The sequence below is a fragment of the Bufo bufo genome, chromosome 8 (assembly GCF_905171765.1).
Source record: "Bufo bufo chromosome 8, aBufBuf1.1, whole genome shotgun sequence".
Classification (NCBI taxonomy): Eukaryota; Metazoa; Chordata; class Amphibia; order Anura; family Bufonidae; genus Bufo; species Bufo bufo.
The window spans coordinates 92,843,025-92,864,067 of NC_053396.1; positions in this window are offsets into that span (position 1 = coordinate 92,843,025).

The following is a 21,043-nucleotide window of genomic DNA, read 5'->3' on the forward strand; positions in this document are numbered from 1 at the left end:
AACAGACCTTGATGGTAGGAATGTTCATATGCAGGAATCTAAGCCCAATCTCACCCTAACAGGACCCTGCAGATAGTGTCAGGACACAGATGGCTTATTCCTCCCCAGATGAAGGCATAAGAGACCCCCTCAGGCCTAATATCAGGAGGTAGGGGAAAACAACAAAGAAGGGGGCGTGGCCTGAGCATGCAGCCGTGAAGACGCACATTTCAGAGCTCCCGGATCCCAGGCCCTTCTATATGTGATTAAAAGCAGCAATTTGAACGACACTGACTTGAACAGGATGGTCAGACGTTCGGGCCGCCGTGGGTCCACTTATTTAACTTCAGAACCCCACATCGCGAGGTTTTTCTCTGCCACGCCGGCTCCCGTTCCGGAACCCTCAAAAATGGCGCCAGTGGAGGATGTCACGGCGCTGCAGGCTCCGGCTGCAGATCAAGTGAGTGACTGTTCCTTCCAGTCGAGAGCGGTCTCCTCACCACCGCTCTCCTTATCATCGGACTGGCCAGAAATAGCAGCAGCCAACTCGGGTCCCACACACTTACCGGGCAAGAAGTCCTATGTACAGGCGGCCTCATGGTCCAAGATGGCGGCTGAGGGTCCGCCAGGGATGGTGGCTGCCCTCACTACGGCTATTACGGATGGTTCACGGGACTCTCCTAAGAATGCTTCACAGCAGCAGGCCCCGGCACCTCTGCAAGCTTCTGCGCTCGATCCTGGGCCTATGAACTCTGGCGCGACTTCCAGGCTTACTCCGGTGAGTGAGACGCGCTGTAACACGGCACCTACACCAGTCGCCGATGGCCTGCAGGCCCCGTCTCGATCGCCTTGTCGCCCTGAACACCCTGAACCCCTTACCACACAGCCAGGGGGACGCAAATCCTTACGGGAATCCCAACCACATTCACCTAATCAATGGGCCCAAAATGGTGCGCAGGCCGTAATAAGGGATGTACAGCCATCACAGGCTCTGTCTATGGACCTTCCCTCCACTCCTGCTATTTTTCACCCTTCAGAGGCCTCAGATTTCTCTGACGCTCCATCATCTGCCTCCTCATCTCAAGGCAGAAGAGCAAAACGCCCTAAACTGAAGGACATCTGGTCTCTCCTCAGCATGCTCCCAACTAAAGCAGATCTGGAGGTGATCTTACAGAGAGTAGAAGCCAAACATGGCCAGGCTATAGCTGAAGTCAAAGCTGACCTAACGGCTATTTCTACCAAAGTGACCTCGCAGAACCAAATCTCGGCCGAGCTAGATGCCCGCCTTACTGCTGTAGAATCGTCTGTCGCCTCTCAACAGGCTTTAAACAGGCACCTATTGTTGCAGTTAGATGACCAGGAGAACAGGGGCCGACGAAATAATATCAAGATCCGAGGGATCCCTGAAGACATCAAGGCCACAGATCTAAGGAAAGCAGTGACCGCTATATTCAACTCTCTCTTTGACAGGCCTGAGGAATCTGAAATAGAGCTGGATAGAGTGCACAGGGTCTTGGGCCCCAGACATTTAGAAAATTCTGCTCCACATGATGTTCTATGCAGAGTTCACTTCTTCAGGGAAAAGGAGGAACTCATACAGAGAGCCTGGAGACAGGGTCCAGTCTCCTTCTACGGCGCACGGATCGAAATCTTACCTGATGTGTCAAGAAGGAGTTTGTTCATGAAGCGCACTTTGAAACCACTTCTGCAAGTTGTCACCAACTCTGGAGCCACGTACCGCTGGGGTCATCCGTTTCACCTGATAATACGTAAAAATGGTTACACTTTTGCTCTACATTCCCCAGACCAGGCGGGTGAGCTTAGCCAGTTTCTGGACAGCCCACCTATTGCTCTACCGGACTGGCTTGATGTTCCGGTGTTCTCGACTCCTACAACTGGTCCCTTGCCACACCTGAATAGTGGTTCCCAAAGAATTCGACCTCAGGTCCCACACTCTCCAGGATAGGAGACTATCTGTCTCAACGTATTGTTCCTGATTGTTAGGGGTGGAGTCTTACCCCTATTATGAGCCCTACGGTTCTTGGTACCATTCTAATTGGGGAGCGGACACGGAAGACAGGGGGTAGTTTTAGCCCACTCAGCAATTGGGCGGGTTCATTGGTAGTGATCTTTCGTTGTTTTTTTTCTCACTGTCTTCCTGTGTCTTCGTCCGATTTCTTTATTTTGCTGTTTTTGAACAAAAAGTTGTAAATGGAAGAAGAATTCTGGGCCTGGGGAAAGGGTAGTCTCACAGTCTGCTCTGCTTAACCCCTACTAGGTCCGCGAGTCTTGGCTCGCTCATATTTTTTTGGGCTTCTCAAGAGTCGCATAGTGGATACCATCTTCCACTGTTTGGTTCATATTAGTTGTGTCTGAACTGGACTAGCCAGTTCTGATTTTTCGCCTTTCTTTTTCTGGCATTTTTGTATCTGTTGATCTAATCTATTAGTGTTGTTTGTCCAACCTCTTGTTTCCCTCCCCCTCTTCCCCCCCCCCCGATTGTTTTCTCCTTTATTTTATTTTTTGTGTTTTCTACAGATCCAGAATATGTCTGAGACCACCTTTGCGTGCATCAATGCCAATGGACTGAATACGCCTGAGAAACGTTCCTCCATTCTCCGGCTCCTATGGTGTAGGAAGGTACAGGTTGCCTTCATCCAAGAGACCCACTTTTGCAAAGACTCTTTGCCGAAATTCAGCTCTCCCAGATACCCAGATGCTTATCACAGCTGTTACGACCTATCCAAATCTAGAGGTGTGAGTATCCTTATTGCTAGATCTACCCCATCGGAACTCCTAGATTCGAGCTCGGATGATACCGGTAGGTTTTTGTTTGTCAAAGGTAAATTAGGTGGCCAGATGTATACTTTGGCTAACATATACCTTCCTAACACAAAACAATTGAGAGCCTTGACTGGAATTCTATCTAAATTAGATGTTTTTGCGGAAGGCACTCTATTGGTCAGAGGAGATCTGAATGTAGCACTGGATCCACTTGTGAATGTTTCTAAGGGTTCCTCTCCCTTGGCCTACTCCTATATCCGCCGTATTAAAAACCTTCTCCATTCTCATCAGTTGATGGATGTTTGGCGAACAGTTAATCCAGAAACTAGGGATTATACATTTTATTCGGCCCCTAGAGATGTGTACTCTAGATTGGATTATTTTCTGATTAGACACTCGGCTGTTCCGCTAATAGCTTCTTCCTCAATTGACCCCATCACTTTCTCTGACCACGCCATGCTGCATGTCTCCTTGAAATCCCCTCTTCCTACGGCTAGATCGTGGCAATGGCGCCTTAACGAGTCGTTATTGCAGGATTTGGTAATCTCACAAGACATTGACCTGGCTCTCTCCCGTTATTTCGAGGAAAACCAGGTTAATAATACCTCTCCTCTGACGGTGTGGGCCGCCCACAAGTGTGTGATAAGGGGGGAGTTCATTAGACATGGTGCCCGGCGTAAGAAGGAAAGGGCAATGGAAATTTCCCAAATCTTAAAGGAAATTTCGGAATTGGAACAGTTGCATAAACGCTCCCATGCGCTATCAGCGCGTTCAGCTCTTCTACTAGCCAGATGTAAACTTAAGGATAAGTTAGACACCCGTACGAACTTTCTTTTATCCAAGGGTAGGAGGCATTTCTTTGAGTATGGTAATAAATGTGGTAGATTGCTGGCCAGATCATTGAGAGAACAGAGATCTAGGAATTACATTCCCCGTATCACTCCTCCACGAGGTCACGCCCTGAGTAACCCTAACTCCATAACAGAGGCTTTTGCCCACTTCTATCAAAATCTTTATAATCTCCCACAGTCTACCCAAGCTAGCTCTTCCTTGGATTCAGTCATGAGTACTTACCTGTCTGCTTCAGGGTTACCTAAACTACCGAGTGAGGCCCTTGAAGGTTTGAGTAGCCCGATTACTACTGAAGAGATAGGTGTAGCCCTAAAGTCAATGCAGCCTAGTAAGGCTCCGGGTCCGGATGGACTTCCGGCCTCATACTATAAGAGATTCCTCCCCCTTCTTCAGACACCTCTTACTAATGTGCAAAAACTGGAAAAAAACGGCTGGCACTCACTATGTGGTTGCACATCAAACAATCATTTATTAATAATAAACCGCTAGTTCAATAATCGAATAAAAGCAGAAATACATACACTTGAACATTAAAACATCATTGTTAAAAGAACCCCTAAAAAATAAATAGTAAAATTCAATATATACTGCACTGATAGGGTAACGCAATGCACCCAATTAGGGTCTCTTGGAAAAGTGAGATAGTCCTGTACCTGTTTGACAATGAGAATCCAATTCAATCAAACAGGGAACCTGTCTCTTTAAATAAGACAAATGTAGCCAAGTCCACAAGCTGTGTTAGTTGCTGCTGGGGGATAAAATCTCCCTCTTTATAATTATCTTCAGCAGTTCTTGCACTGTTGGATATTAGGACTTTCAACAATAAGATATGCCACAGATTCACAGGGAAGTTTTAGCTCACCCACATGAACAGATCTCCGGCCGTCTAATTCAGCCGCTTGTTCCACTGCTCGCTCTCACGCTCCCCGCTCTCTGGCGTGTCCCACGTGATGTACCAGAGATATCGCGGGATTTGGGGATTTCAGTCCGGTAATCTTGGTCCGATATTCTTATGAGAGCTGCAGGTCAGATGAAGAAATGGAGCGCTCCACTTTATAAGAAATAATTCAAATTACATCCATCATATCCAGAAGCTTGGTTGTTGGCAGGGATATAACGCTAAACGCGTTTCGAGGACTTCAATCCTCTTCCTCAGTAGCTATACCCCTGGTGTTGAATCCCCTCCTTTTATACCGTCATGTGCAGTCCTCAAAATCTGGGCTGGAATCACTTTTTCTTATAATGCGATTTTTTTGATGCGTTTTTGGTGCGGTTTTGAAAAACGCATGTGCGTTTTTTATGGCATCAAGACCGCAACCGCTTACTTAGTGTTAATATGTCAAAACATGGTTATAAACAGATATAGATTATCAAAAATATTGAACAATATGTTAAAAAATTCTAATATACAAGACATTCTAAAATACAATTCAGGTGATCAATAATTTATAAATAAATAGGAGCTAGATGAAAGTTAGTAGTATACAATAATTCATAGAAACTTCTATATAACCAAGGGCCTCATCCTCTACATCTTATATTCTTATCCATCTTCCAATGATAATATTTAAGATGGAGAATGGTGTATTTGGCGGCGTGCCTATCGGCAAGAGGGGATCACAACGCCGGTAAACGGCCAAACATGTGATCCCCAATTGACTGAGAGGCACACCGCCTAATCTATAAGAAGCCAAAAATTTCCAGTTCGGCGTTTAAACCTGCTGGCATCAGGCTTCCAAAATTATAGATTTGCTTGGACTCTGCCCTCGACATCCGCTCGATATGGTTTCCACCTCTCCAGTGTCTATCAATTTTTTCTAGAGCCACGAAGGACAAACCTGAAGGGTCTTGTCCATGAGCCTCTTTAAAGTGCCTTGAGAGTGAGTGTTTTTCGTAACCCTTCTTAATATTGGAAATGTGTTCCGATATCCTCACTCTCAAGGTCCTTTTGGTCCGTCCAATGTATTGCCTTAGGCACGGACATTGTGCTAAATAGATAAAGCTCACAGAGTTGCATGTAAGAAATTGTTCAATCTCCCACACAAAAGAATTTTGTGTGGAAGATACCCTCTTGGTATTCCTTGGAATTTTTGTAGTTTTACAACAAATACAATGTCCACATTTGTAAAAGCCTTTCAAATTAGTTAGTCTCCCGGTATTCGATGTCACTATCTTTCTAGTTTTAATCGATGGGGCTACCTTTATCCCTAAATTGGCCGCCCTCGCTCCATTTCTTCATCTGACCTGCAGCTCTCATAAGAATATCGGACCAAGATTACCGGACTGAAATCCCCAAATCCCGCGATATCTCTGGTACATCACGTGGGACACGCCAGAGAGCGGGGAGCGTGAGAGCGAGCAGTGGAACAAGCGGCTGAATTAGACGGCCGGAGATCCGTTCATGTGGGTGAGCTAAAACTTCCCTGTGAATCTGTGGCATATCTTATTGTTGAAAGTCCTAATATCCAACAGTGCAAGAACTGCTGAAGATAATTATAAAGAGGGAGATTTTATCCCCCAGCAGCAACTAACACAGCTTGTGGACTTGGCTACATTTGTCTTATTTAAAGAGACAGGTTCCCTGTTTGATTGAATTGGATTCTCATTGTCAAACAGGTACAGGACTATCTCACTTTTCCAAGAGACCCTAATTGGGTGCATTGCGTTACCCTATCAGTGCAGTATATATTGAATTTTACTATTTATTTTTTAGGGGTTCTTTTAACAATGATGTTTTAATGTTCAAGTGTATGTATTTCTGCTTTTATTCGATTATTGAACTAGCGGTTTATTATTAATAAATGATTGTTTGATGTGCAACCACATAGTGAGTGCCAGCCGTTTTTTTCCAGTTTTTGCACATTCCTTGGACTGACTGAGTGAGCAGTCCCTCGGCTAGAGCACCCCTACCGTATTGAGGAGGGTGGTGAGCTATCCACATACTTTCCAAGACCTCTTACTAATGCCCTGAATAGTGTGAGCTCAGGTACTCCCCTCCCTAGGGATATGTTGCATGCTCACATTACAGTGATCCACAAGGAAGGTAAGGACCCGACCGCCTGCGCTAGTTACCGCCCTATTTCTCTGCTTAATGTGGACATTAAGCTATTCGCTAAAATTTTGGCTACACGCTTGTCCCCTTTCCTATCTGATCTCATCCATACGGATCAGGTCGGATTTGTCCCTTCAAGGGAGGCGAGAGACAATACCACGAAAGTATTGAACTTGATTCATCATGCCAAATTACAACGCTCCCCCCTCTGTCTCCTATTTACTGATGCCGAAATGGCGTTTGACAGGGTGGGTTGGCCCTGGTTATATGCAGTACTTAGCCATGTGGGTATCGAGGGTCCCCTGTTATCTTGGATACGCTCTCTCTACTCCTCCCCCTCGGCATCCACAAAGGTGAATGGAGTGCTCTCGCCTCCCTTTGAAATAAGGAATGGCACTCGCCAAGGGTGCCCCCTATCACCCTTAATTTTTATCCTCACTTTAGAGCCTCTTCTGAGATCAATTAGGAAAAACCCCGACATCTCTGGCCTGGTAGTGGGTAGTCAGGAATTTAAAATAGCAGCCTACGCAGATGATCTGATGTTTGCGATTACAAATCCCAGGATCACTTTTCCCAACCTTATTGAGGAATTTCAGAAGTTCCATACCTTGTCCAATCTGAAAATTAACCTACAAAAATCCGAGGCTCTTAATATATCCATTCCAAACTCCCTAGAGGCGGAACTGGCGGGCTCCTTACCTTTCAAATGGACGAAAGATGCCATCAAATACTTGGGTACGTTGATCTCCAAGGATTTGAAAGAAGTGTTCTCTAGAAATTACATTCCACTATTGAGCCGGATCAGGGTGGATCTTAAGAGATGGTCCAAAGGCCTATATACTTGGTTTGGCAGGTGCGCTATATTCAAAATGAATGTCCTCCCACGCCTGTTATACTTATTCCAAACCCTCCCTATCCACATACCAGCTAGTTTTTTCAATTCTGCTCATCGTGACCTTTTCAAGTTTATTTGGGCGGGTAAACATCCAAGAATTTCTAGATCCTTGCTACATGTCCCGAAGGATAGGGGGGGTCTGCGGATACCGGACTTAAGGAAATATCATGCTGCCTCCATGTTTCAACGTGTGTTAGACTGGTGCCGTCACGTCTCTTTTAAACAATAGATTTCTATTGAGCAACTCTCTTCCCGTACCCCGTTGGCTTTACTACCGTGGGTTGATAGGAAGACTCCGACTGCAATCTCCTCACACCCTATCATAGGCCCTACTCTACTCCAATTTGGCAAATATCAATATATTCCTACAATCTCACCTACACCATCACCAATGTTCCCAATTTTGGGACACCCGGACTTCCCGGCGAGTATTTCGGGAGGTCCATTTGTGCAGTGGAGAAGGAATGGGAGGTGTCGTGCACATTTCTTCAGAACGGCTGGACGCTGGCTTACTCACGCTGAATTACTGGAGCAGTCTGAGCCTTGTACTCTCGGTCCTTGGAGAACCAGGCAACTGCATCACTTCCTCTCCTCCATTCCGTCTTCCCCGGATTTGGATAGAGCCCTCACTCCCTTTGAAAAAATGTGCATAGGCTCAGGTGTATATTGCCATTCTCTCTCAGAGTTATATAAATGTCTGGTAACACCCGACAAAGATTTCTGCCCTCCTTACGTAAACAAGTGGACTCAGGATCTGCGAATGGATATCTCCTCCGACCAATGGCTTAAAATATTCCAATTAGCTCATAAATCGTCCATTGCCAGTAAGTATCAGGAGGCTAGTTACAAAATATTGTCTAGGTGGTACTATGTTCCGACCCGTCTCCAAAAGAATGTTTCCGACAGCGTCCCCTCTGTGCTGGCGATGTGAATCGTCTCAGGGTTCGCTTCTCCATATTTTCTGGCAATGTGACAAAATTAGGCATTTTTGGGACTCAATTCATAGGGCTTTATCGTCCATCTTCCCTTTCACTATTCCAAATTCGCCAGGTTTTTTCTTATTGCTTCACTCGGATTTGCCCATGAGCTTACTCCGACGCTCCTGTTTGCGTCATATGGTAATTGCGGCTAGGTCTTGCATTCCGATGAAGTGGAAATCCTTGGTCCCGCCATCCACTAAATTGTGGATTCAAAAAGTGGAAGAGATCCGGAGAATGGAGGAACTAACGGCATCCTTGAAGTGCAATAACAAAACTTTTGTCACGACGTGGACCCCATAGTTCACCTTCCAAGATTCAACAGAGTATCAATCCTTGCTTACCTGAAGTGTCCATTGCGCTTAACCCTCCTATCAAACCCTCACTAACTGGATTTGTCTCCCTCCCCTCTGTGTTTTTGTCTCTCCCCCTTGTCAGTATTATTAATCTTGTCAAGTTTCTTGATAAGAATATTGAGTGATCGGTCTTTATTAGAGAATAACTCATCTTTATGTCGGTCATGTCCTTTTTTTTTTTTTTTTTTTGTTTTGTTTTGTTTTGCTCAGTCTATATCATGGTTTTCATATGCTTTGTATACTCAGACTCTATTGTCAGATTATCAATATGCTACTCATGTCTGTATGCCGGACGGGTTTCGGCTATGCTTTTTTGTGATATGTGATTTAACATGTTACAAGCTTTGTCTTATTCTTGAATCTTATAAATAAAGAATAAAAAGAAAAAAAGAAAACAACAAAGAAGATGCACTTAGCTTCCAGAAGTATGCGGACGAGCAGGAACTCAGAGAGAACCAACACCAGGACTTCCACAAACAAGGAGCTATCAACCGCAGAGCCTGATGGGTGAGGCCAGGCTAAATAGAGGAGAAGGCATGACCACTTAAGCTACACTTGAGATGAGAAGTGTGGTCATCCCCAGCAACAACACACAAAGGTGAAACCAAAGAGGCTGTCAATCACGTGCAGCCAGTCTCCTCGATCTTCTAGTCCCTGTCACAGATGGAACCGTGACAGATATGTGAGGTATAATAGATGCAGTGTGTACAGCACAGATATATAGTATATACAGCAGTGTACTGATATGCAATGTGTGTGTGTATATATATATGTGTATATATATATATATATATACACTGCTCAAAAAAATAAAGGGAACACTTAAACAACACAATGTAACTCCAAGTCAATCACACTTCTGTGAAATCAAACTGTCCACTTAGGAAGCAACACTGAGTGACAATCAATTTCACATGCTGTTGTGCAAATGGGATAGACAACAGGTGGAAATTATAGGCAATTAGCAAGACACCCCTAATAAAGGAGTGGTTCTGCAGGTGGTGACCACAGATCACTTCTCAGTTCCTATGCTTCCTGGCTGATGTTTTGGTCACTTTTGAATGCTGGCGGTGCTTTCACTCTAGTGGTAGCATGAGACGGAGTCTACAACCCACACAAGTGGCTCAGGTAGTGCAGCTTATCCAGGATGGCACATCAATGCGAGCTGTGGCAAGAAGGTTTGCTGTGTCTGTCAGCGTAGTGTCCAGAGCATGGAGGCGCTACCAGGAGACAGGCCAGTACATCAGGAGACGTGGAGGAGGCCGTAGGAGGGCAACAACCCAGCAGCAGGACCGCTACCTCCGCCTTTGTGCAAGGAGGAACAGGAGGAGCACTGCTAGAGCCCTGCAAAATGACCTCCAGTAGGCCACAAATGTGCATGTGTCTGCTCAAACGGTCAGAAACAGACTCCATGAGGGTGATATGAGGGTCCGACGTCCACAGGTGGGGGTTGTGCTTACAGCCCCACACCATGCAGGACGTTTGGCATTTTCCAGAGAACACCAATATTGGGAAATTCGCCACTGGCGCCCTGTGCTCTTCACAGATGAAAGCAGGTTCACACTGAGCACATGTGACAGACGTGACAGAGTTTTGAGACGCCGTGGAGAACGTTCTGCTGCCTGCAACATCCTCCAGCATGACCGGTTTGGCATTGGGTCAGTAATGGTGTGGGGTGGCATTTCTTTGGAGGGCCGCACAGCCCTCCATGTGCTCGCCAGAGGTAGCCTGACTGCCATTAGGTACCGAGATGAGATCCTCAGACCCCTTGTGAGACCATATGCTGGTGCGGTTGGCCCTGGGTTCCTCCTAATGCAAGACAATGCTAGACCTCATGTGGCTGAAGTGTGTCAGCAGTTCCTGCAAGACGAAGGCATTGATGCTATGGACTGGCCCGCCCGTTCCCCAGACCTGAATCCAATTGAGCACATCTGGGACATCATGTCTCGCTCTATCCACCAACGTCACGTTGCACCACAGACTGTCCAGGAGTTGGCAGATGCTTTAGTCCAGGTCTGGGAAGAGATCCCTCAGGAGACCGTCCGCCACCTCATCAGGAGCATGCACAGGCGTTGTAGGGAGGTCATACAGGCACGTGGAGGCCACACACACTACTGAGCCTCATTTTGACTTGTTTTAAGGACATTACATCAAAGTTGGATCAGCCTGTAGTGTGTTTTTCCACTTTAATTTTGAGGGTGACTCCAAATCCAGAACTCCATGGGTTGAAAAATTTGATTTCCATTTTTTAATTTTTGTGTGATTTTGTTGTCAGCACATTCAACTATGTAAAGAACAAAGTATTTCAGAAGAATATTTAATTAATTCAGATCTAGGATGTGTTATTTTTGTGTTCCCTTTATTTTTTTGAGCAGTGTATATATATTACACACACTCTAAACAAAAATATAAATGCAACCCTTTCTGTTTTGCTCCCATTTTGCATGAGCTGAACTCAAAGATCTGAAACATTTTCTACATACACAAAAGACCCATTACTCCCAAATATTGTTCACAAATCTGTCTAAATCTGTGTTCGTGAGCACTTCTCCTTTGCCGAGATAATCCATCCCACCTCACAGGTATGGTATATCAAGGTGCTGATTAGACAGCATGAATATTGCACAGGTGTGCCTTAGACTTCCCACAATAAAAGGCCACTCTGAAATATGCAGTTTGATCACACAGCACAATGCCATAGATGTCACAACGTTTGAAGGAGCGTGCAATTGGCATGCTGACTGCAGGAATGTCTACCAGAGCTGTTGCCCGTGCAATGAATGTTCATTTCTCTACCATAAGCCGTCTCCAAAGGTGTTTCAGAGAATTTGGCAGTACATCCAACCGGCCTCGCAACCGCAGACCATGTGTAACCACACCAGCCCAGGACCTCCACATCCAGCATGTTCACCTCCATGATTGTCTGAGACCAGCCGCCCGGACAGCTGCAGCAAAAATCGGTTTGCATAACCAAAGAATTTCTGCACAAACTGTCAGAAACCGTCTTAGGGAAGCTCATCTGCATGCTCGTCGTCCTCAACGGGGTCTGGACCTGACTGCAGTTTGTCTTTGTTAGGAGTTATACATGTTAACATGTTTACTGCCACCTGTAGGCTATATAGATATGACAGTTTATAACCTTTGTTATATTGTTTGTGTCTGAATAAAGTTGTTGAATTACCTCACATCGCCTCAGGAAACAGTCTTCGTAACTGACTTGAGTTGGCAAATGCTCACATTCAATGGCGTATGGCACCTTGGAGAGGCGTTCTGTTCACGGATGAGTCCTGTTTTTCACTGTTCAGGGCAGATGGCAGACAGCGTGTGTGGCGTCGTGTGGGTGAGCGGTTTGCTGACGTCAACATTGTGGATTGAGTGGCCCATGATGGCGGTGGGGTTAAGGTATGGGCAGGCGTATATTATGGACAACGAACACAGGTGCATTTTATTGACGGCACAGAGATGCCATGAGATCCTGAGGCCCATTGTTGTGCCATTCATCCACGAACATCACCTCTTGTTGCAGCATGATAATGCATGGCCCCATATGGCAAGGATCTGTACACAATTCCTGGAAGCTGAAAACATCCAAGTTCTTGCATGGCCAGCATACTCACCGGACATGTCACCGATTGAGCATGTTTGGGATGCTCTGGATCAGCGTATACAACAGTGAGTTCCAGTTCCTGCCAATATTCTGCAACTTCGCACAGCTATTGAAGAGGAGTGGGCCAACAGTCCACAGGCCACAATCAACAACCTGATAAACTCTATGCGACGGAGATGTGTTGCACTGCGTGAGGCAAATGGTGACCACACCAGATACTGACTGATTTTCTGACCCCCCAGTAAGGCAAAACTGTGCAGATTTGAGGGGGGCAATTTTATTTTTGGCAGTCTAAGGCACACCTGTGCAATATTCATGCTGTCTAATCAGCACCTTGATATGCCACACATGTGAGGTGGCATGGATTATCTCGGCAAAGGAGAAGTGCTCACTAACACAGATTTAGACAGATTTGTAAAAAATATTTGAGAGTAATGGGTCTTGTGTATGTAGAAAATGTTTCAGATCTTTGAGTTCAGCTCAGGCAAAATGGGAGCAAAACCGAAAGTGTTGGGTTTATATTTTTGTTCAGTGTATTTTTATATGCATGCTGACCTGCATTCCCTGGACTTTATGTGGCTGTCATGGCCCATAAACAGGTAGGAACAAGAGTTAGGGACCACTCAAATGAGACGACCTTGACGCGGTGAGTGGCTTAAATACGCTTTGGCCAAAATGTACACCAATGTCTCATCCAGCATGGAGGGCAGAGTGCTGGATGTAGTGTGCGATCACATTTGCATTTTCCGTTTGTATATGTATTTCGCCATAGTGATCTGCACCTACAGGCAGGTTGTGCGGGCTCAACCCCCCCACATTTTTTCTTTGTAACATATATTGGAGGCGTGGCGATCTCCTTTGAGTCAAGCACACCTGACCAGTCAATCTGTCCTGGAGGCTGGTTTTAAAGTCAGTATAAAACTGAGTCTGCTTATAAAGAACCTACCATTAGCCATTTGGCTCCAGGAGAAGTATATGGTGGGTTCAGCATGCATGTTGGTACTTGCATCCCTGGATCCGATGAAAGCTGTAATGGCACCGGACGGGGTTAAAAGCAGAGTGTACTTGGCTTGCATGCTGACCTGCATTCCCTGGACTTTATGTGGCTGTCATGGCCCATAAACAGGTAGGAACAAGAGTTAGGGACCACTCAAATGAGACGACCTTGACGCGGTGAGTGGCTTAAATACACTTTGGCCAAAATGTACACCAATGTCTCATCCAGCATGGAGGGCAGAGTGCTGGATGTAGTGTGCGATCACATTTGCATTTTCCGTTTATATATATATATATATATATATATACCAGAAATAGGACAGCACTCCAAGACTTGAAAAAACGGTGTCTTTATTCACCCATGTGAAGCAGTAGCGACGTTTCAGCTCACAACTGAGCCTTTCTCAAGCAAAGAAATACAAGCTTGTGCCTACCTTAAATAGCACTCAGATAATCAGGTGACCAATGAACATACAGATCAAAAACATGTGACCATTTACCATGTGAAGACCATTTACCTAATTGAGTCATGTGAACAATTACATATGCAAGATATCCTGACATTTGATACATAAAATTGCACATATTTGTGTTACATCCAAACACTTTACATTTAATGGTGCATTTATCAAAGTGCGTATATACATAAACACAGTGAATTTAATCGATGTGAAATTAATAAATAGTATATAAATCATTAAAATCATCCACCACGGAGACTGGGAGAAAAAAGCGTTTGACTATGTCCGACAATATTGCGCATCTATGTGAATACTGGCCAAAAATAGCATTTTTAACTAATACTGCATGTACCACATAGTGTCAAAGACAAACCTCTAACGCAAATATGCGCACGTAGCTCAGCTCCACTACATCGCCAGTTACCCGGCTCCGTTGTATTCCTATGTGAGAGCCAGCGCATGCGCATAATGCGGCATTGACTTAGAAGTGTCATCTTTGTTTCTGGAAGGGCACCAATATTACCAATGTGTCAACCTAACTATCCGGGCCAATCGGAGAAGGATCCATCCTTCCGGATCGATCAACCCCTCCAAAGTTGTGGTCAGGTAAGGGGGACACCCCACGTGAATGTGGTGTACCCCGAATCATCTCACCATTACGGTACATAGATAGTATAATGGGGATCTCCCATATATATCGCTTAGTAGCAGAGATTGATTTGACACAAAGTGGATACAGTAACGCAGGAAAATCCATCCAGTTAATTATATACGCAAACTGTCACATATGTTCAAACTTCGACATTCGCTATCAGATGAGGAAGACGTCATCTATGTTTCACACCACTTCAGACATGTTCTGCGGTGGTGGCGTTATATCGATGACGTCTTCCTCATCTGGACTGGCACTGAAAACAAATTGATTGATTTTCACATTTACTTGAATAGTAAAAATAGTGATCTCCAATTCACACTGGTCTCTTCACATACGGAGGTACAGTTCCTTGATACCACGGTCACTTTTTCTGGGGACAAATTCCATACAGAATTATACACTAAGCCCACTGACAAAAACACCATATTACGGTATGATAGTAATCATCCGAGAAATATGGTTAGACATCTACCGTACTCACAATTTTTGCGGGTACGAAGGATAACTTCAGAGGACAGCAATTTGACGGAGGCCCTTGATAAAATGTCAAAGAAATTTGAGGACAGGGGCTATCCGCCAAAGTTGCTGTACAAACATAAACAGAGGGCTTATAACATGGACAGAGCAGAAACCCTAGCGGGTAAGAATATTGATAATCCCCCACGTCGGATACCTTTTATCTATATACATACGGAGGAAAGTGCTGCTATTGGTAGGATCATTAAACGACATTGGAGCATATTGGGGAACACATTCAGTGACATTCAAGAATTCAGACTGCCTCCCCTGTTATCATACCGGAGAGCTAGCAGTCTGAAGGACCAATTGGTACGAGCAGATTGTGGCCTTAAACAGAGAACACATCAAATGAAATTTACAAAACATGGTTTGGGCAGTTTTCCGTGTCTGAGCTGCGTAAACTGCAAATATATTGGCAAAGGACGCAGCTTTATACATCCTGCCACTGGAAGAACATACCCCATTAATTTTCATTTGACGTGTGTTGAGGAAGGGTTGAGACGTATGCATATATATCCATGCATGCCTGCAAACACGTGCGGGCATGTATGGTATATATATGCATACATTAACCACCGCATCATGGGGTGATGTGCGCAGATGTGCCCAGCATCTGCGCACGTCTGCCCATGGTGATCCCCAGGGGCTCATGGTGGCGCTTGTGGGAAATATGTGGTCCCTGGAAGCTGTGCCCCCTTATAATCCCCCTTATATTAGTATATATATGTGCCCCCTTATATGTGTCCCCTTATAGTTAGTATATATTTCCTGTATGACCGTGTATATATTGGCCCTGTATGGCAAGTGGGGACATATGCATGTCCCCTGTATGTGATGCCCCAGATATATGCGAGGGTGTGTGTATATATAGATATGTGTGTATGTATTTGCACACGTGTCTATGTATATACACTTATGTCAGCATGACAGTATGTATGTGGGCTTATTGCTGCCCATTCATACCCCCGGTTTTGTATGTGTTTATAGATGTGCCCCAAGCATCTGTGGATATATATATGCATATATGCAATTCCAACTGTTATCAACAGAGTTGTTTAGAGAAAAACTTGTGCTGATAGCCTGTAGGATAACAGCTGATTAGCATCTAGTCCCCTTTTGTTCAGGCCCCTTACAATCAGACTCTCTGGCACCGTTCGTGAGAGGGCCTTCTAACCAGAGACATCATAACCTGTTTTCCACACCTCTGCCCCATGGCCATGCCCATTACTCCCAGCATTTTTGGGACTAGGAGGGGGGACTAAGGCACACTATGATGTCACATGCCTGAGGAAGGAGGAGGGGGTTGCTTTTGGGCTATAAAACCCCAAACCGGACAGAGGTGCCTGCTCTTGCAACCAGACTAGATTCAGAGACGCAGGGGAGAGAGCAGCTTCATGATGACCACCTGGATAAGGCCTAAGTATACCTGTGTAGCCCCTACCTACCCCTCACATATCACCCCTGGTCCTGTAACCCCTTACCCTTGCCGTGTTACTGGACACCCTGATCCCCCAAACCCTTGCCTTATTGTATCCTGGTGGTAACCCCTGCTCAAACCCTGCCACACCCCCCCCCCTCACTGTACACTTGCAGGGTATTTACCCTTGCATTGCTGTACAGTTCTGATATTATCCCCATTGTTAACCCTTTGTGTTTGTGGTTGGTTTACACCCCTGTGAGGCCACCATTAACCCTCGTCGTACCCCGTAGGGACAGTAAATAGTCAGGTAGGGTGGGCTGTTATTACTTGTATGTGTGAATTGTCTAGTTAGTTGATGGGTGGAATTCTCAATACGTCAGAAACGACGTGATTTACCGGTGCCGAAGCATTTTACTGAACATAACCATGTGGAACGTGAATTAAAATGCTGGATTGTAGATCATGTACCTCCCCCCAGGAGAGGGGGTAACAGACTCAAAATATTGAAAAATAAAGAAATGTGGTGGATATACACTCACCTAAAGAATTATTAGGAACACCTGTTCTATTTCTCATTAATGCAATTATCTAGTCAACCAATCACATGGCAGTTGCTTCAATGCATTTAGGGGTGTAGTCCTGGTCAAGACAATCTCCTGAACTCCAAACTGAATGTCAGAATGGGAAAGAAAGGTGATTTAAGCAATTTTGAGCGTGGCATGGTTGTTGGTGCCTGATGGGCCAGTCTGAGTATTTCACAATCTGCTCAGTTACTGGGATTTTCACGCACAACCATTTCTAGGGTTTACAAAGAATGGTGTGAAAATGGAAAAACATCCAGTATGCGGCAGTCCTGTGGGCAAAAATGCCTTGTGGATGCTAGAGGTCAGAGGAGAATGGGCCGACTGATTCAAGCTGATAGAAGAGCAACGTTGACTGAAATAACCACTCGTTACAACCGAGGTATGCAGCAAAGCATTTGTGAAGCCACAACACGCACAACCTTGAGGCGGATGGGCTACAACAGCAGAAGACCCCACCGGGTACCACTCATCTCCACTACAAATAGGAAAAAGAGGCTACAATTTGCACGAGCTCACCAAAATTGGACTGTTGAAGACTGGAAAAATGTTGCCTGTTCTGATGAGTCTCGATTTCTGTTAAGACATTCAAATGGTAGAGTCTGAATTTGGCATAAACAGAATGAGAACATGTATCCATCCTCTGATGGCTACTTCCAGCAGGATAATGCACCATGTCACAAAGCTCGAATCATTTCAAATTGGTTTCTTGAACATGACAATGAGTTCACTGTACTAAAATGGCCCCCACAGTCACCAGATCTCAACCCAATAGAGCATCTTTGGGATGTGGTGGAACGGGAGTTTCGTGCCCTGGATGTGCATCCCTCAAATCTCCATCAACTGCAAGATGCTATCCTATCAATATGGGCCAACATTTCTAAAGAATGCTATCAGCACCTTGTTGAATCAATGCCACGTAGAATTAAGGCAGTTCTGAAGGCAAAAGGGGGTCCAACACCGTATTAGTATGGTGTTCCTAAGAATTCTTTAGGTGAGTGTACACGCTAGACAGCATAAAACCTAAAGGATTAAATGTTGAATATAACCCTGGATGTGTTTAGATAGCTGCTTGCCTGATATTCCATGATTGATGCTTTCAAATACAATCCCTGTAGTATAGGTGGAATATAGATTTACAAGCATATGAGTAATTCTCTCTTTTCTCTTTTCCTTTTTAGACACCATGTAGACTGATGCGAAGATGGCGAATATAGAAGTTTGAACATATGTGACAGTTCGCGGTGCTCCATGCGTATAGAATTAACTGGATGGATTTTCCTGCGTTACTGTATCCACTTTGTGTCAAATCAATCTCTGCTACTAAGCGATATATATGGGAGATCCCCATTATACTATCTATGGACCGTAATGGTGAGATGATTCGGGGTACACCACATTAACGTGGGGTGTCCCCCTTACCTGACCACAACTTTCGAGGGGTTGATCGATCCGGGAGGATGGATCCTTCTCCGATTGGCCCGGATAGTTAGGTTGACACATTGGTAATATTGGTGCCCTTCCAGAAACAAAGATGACACTTCTAAGTCAATGCCGCATTATGCACATGCGCTGGCTCTCACATAGGAATACAACGGAGCCGGGTTACTGGCGATGTAGTGGAGCTGAGCTGCGTGCGCATATTTGCGTTAGAGGTTTGTCTTTGACACTATGTGGTACATGCAGTATTAGTAAAAAATGCTATTTTTGGCCAGTATTCACATGGACGCGCGATATTGTCGGACATAGTCAAACGCTTTTTTCTCCCAGTCTCCGTGGTGGATGATTTTAATGATTTATATACTATTTATTAATTTCACATCGATTAAATTCACTGTGTTTATGTATATACGCACTTTGATAAATGCACCATTTAATGTAAAGTGTTTGGATGTAACACAAATATGTGCAATTTTATGTATCAAATGTCAGGATATCTTGCATATGTAATTGTTCACATGACTCAATTAGGTAAATGGTCTTCACATGGTAAATGGTCACATGTTTTTGATCTGTATGTTCATTGGTCACCTGATTATCTGAGTGCTATTTAAGGTAGGCACAAGCTTGTATTTCTTTGCTTGAGAAAGGCTCAGTTGTGAGCTGAAACGTCGCTACTGCTTCACATGGGTGAATAGAGACACCGTTTTTTCACGTCTTGGTGTGCTGTCCTATTTCTGGTATATATTCCCTTGGACGTTGCACCTGAGCCAGTTTACTGGTGTCGCCGAATTTTCTTTTATATATATTCTTTTATAAAGTTGAATCCAACTTTAGTTTTTTCAATAGGAAGAGGGTCATGTGACACATCAAACTTATTGGGAATTTCACACGAAAAACAATGGTGTGCTTGGTTTTAATGTAACTTTATTCTTTCATGAGTTAATTACAAGTTTCTCTTTGTTTACAGCCATTGACATGTCGCCGAGGTTAACACGTGAGGAGCAGATAGAAATTGTGTTGATGTCTGGTGAACGCAGTAACCGGGTCATTGCAGCAGATTTCAATGCAAGACACCCTACGAGACCACCCATCTCCCATACTACACTTAGCAAACTGCTTGCTAAGTTTCGTGAAATTGGTTCAGTGTTGGATTTGCCAAAATGTGGACGCATGAAATCTGTCTCTAAGGAAGAAACATCAGTGGCTGTCCTAGCTTCATTCAGCAAGAGCCCACAGCGTAGCACTCGCCGCATGTCACTGGATAGTGGCATTAGTCGAACATCCCTTCAGCGGATATTAGCTACTCACAAATGGCACCCTTACAAATTTCAGCTACTGCAGCATCTCAACGAGGATGACCCAGATCGGCGCACTGAATTTGCAGAATGGGCAAAACAAAAATTGGAACAGGACCCTCAGTTTACGCAGAAGATTTTGTTCAGTGATGAGGCAAACTTTTATGTGAATGGTGAAGTTAACAAACAAAACCACCGCTATTGGTCTGACACTAACCCACATTGGATAGATCCCTCCAAGATTGTTGGAACAAAAAAATTGATGGTATGGTGTGGTATATGGGGTACAAAGATAGTGGGGCCATTCTTCATCAATGGAAACCTCAAGGCCACTGGATATGCGAAATTGCTACATGATGATGTGTTTCCCTCTTTATGCACTGAAGCTGGCACGTTCCCTGAGTTTTTTCAGCAAGATGGTGCACCACCACATTATGGGTGTCAGGTCCGAGCATTCCTAGATGAACAGTTTCCTGGAAAGTGGATTGGTCGTCGTGGGCCAGTTGAATGGCCCCCAAGGTCTCCCGATCTGACCCCCTTAGACTTTTATCTTTGGGGTCATCTGAAGGCAATTGTCTATGCTGTGAAGATACGAGATGTGCAGCACCTGAAACTATGGATACTGGAAGCCTGTGCTAGCATTTCTCCTGCGGTGTTGCTATCAGTGTGTAAAGAGTGGGAGAAGAGGGTTGCATTGACAATCCAACACAATGGGCAGCACATTGAACACATTTTATAAGTGGTCAGAAACTTGTAAATAACTCATGAAAGAATAAAGTTACGTTAAAACCAAGCACACCATTGTTTTTCTTGTGAAATTCCCAATAAGTTTGATTTTGTCACATGACCCTCTTCCTATTGAAAAAACAAAAGTTGGATTCAAAATGGCTGACTTCAAAATGGCCGCCATGGTCACCACCCATCTTGAAAAGTTTCCCCCCTCACATATACTAATGTGCCACAAACAGGAAGTTAATATCACCAACTATTCCCATTTTATTAAGGTGTATCCATATAAATGGCCCACCCTGTAGATGCAGTGGTTACAGATATATACTATATACAGCAGTGGACTGATATGTACACAAGCTGTAATTTATACCTCGTACCTCACATGTCAATACACCGCTGTATATACCATATACCTGTACACCTTTCATCTGTTATATCT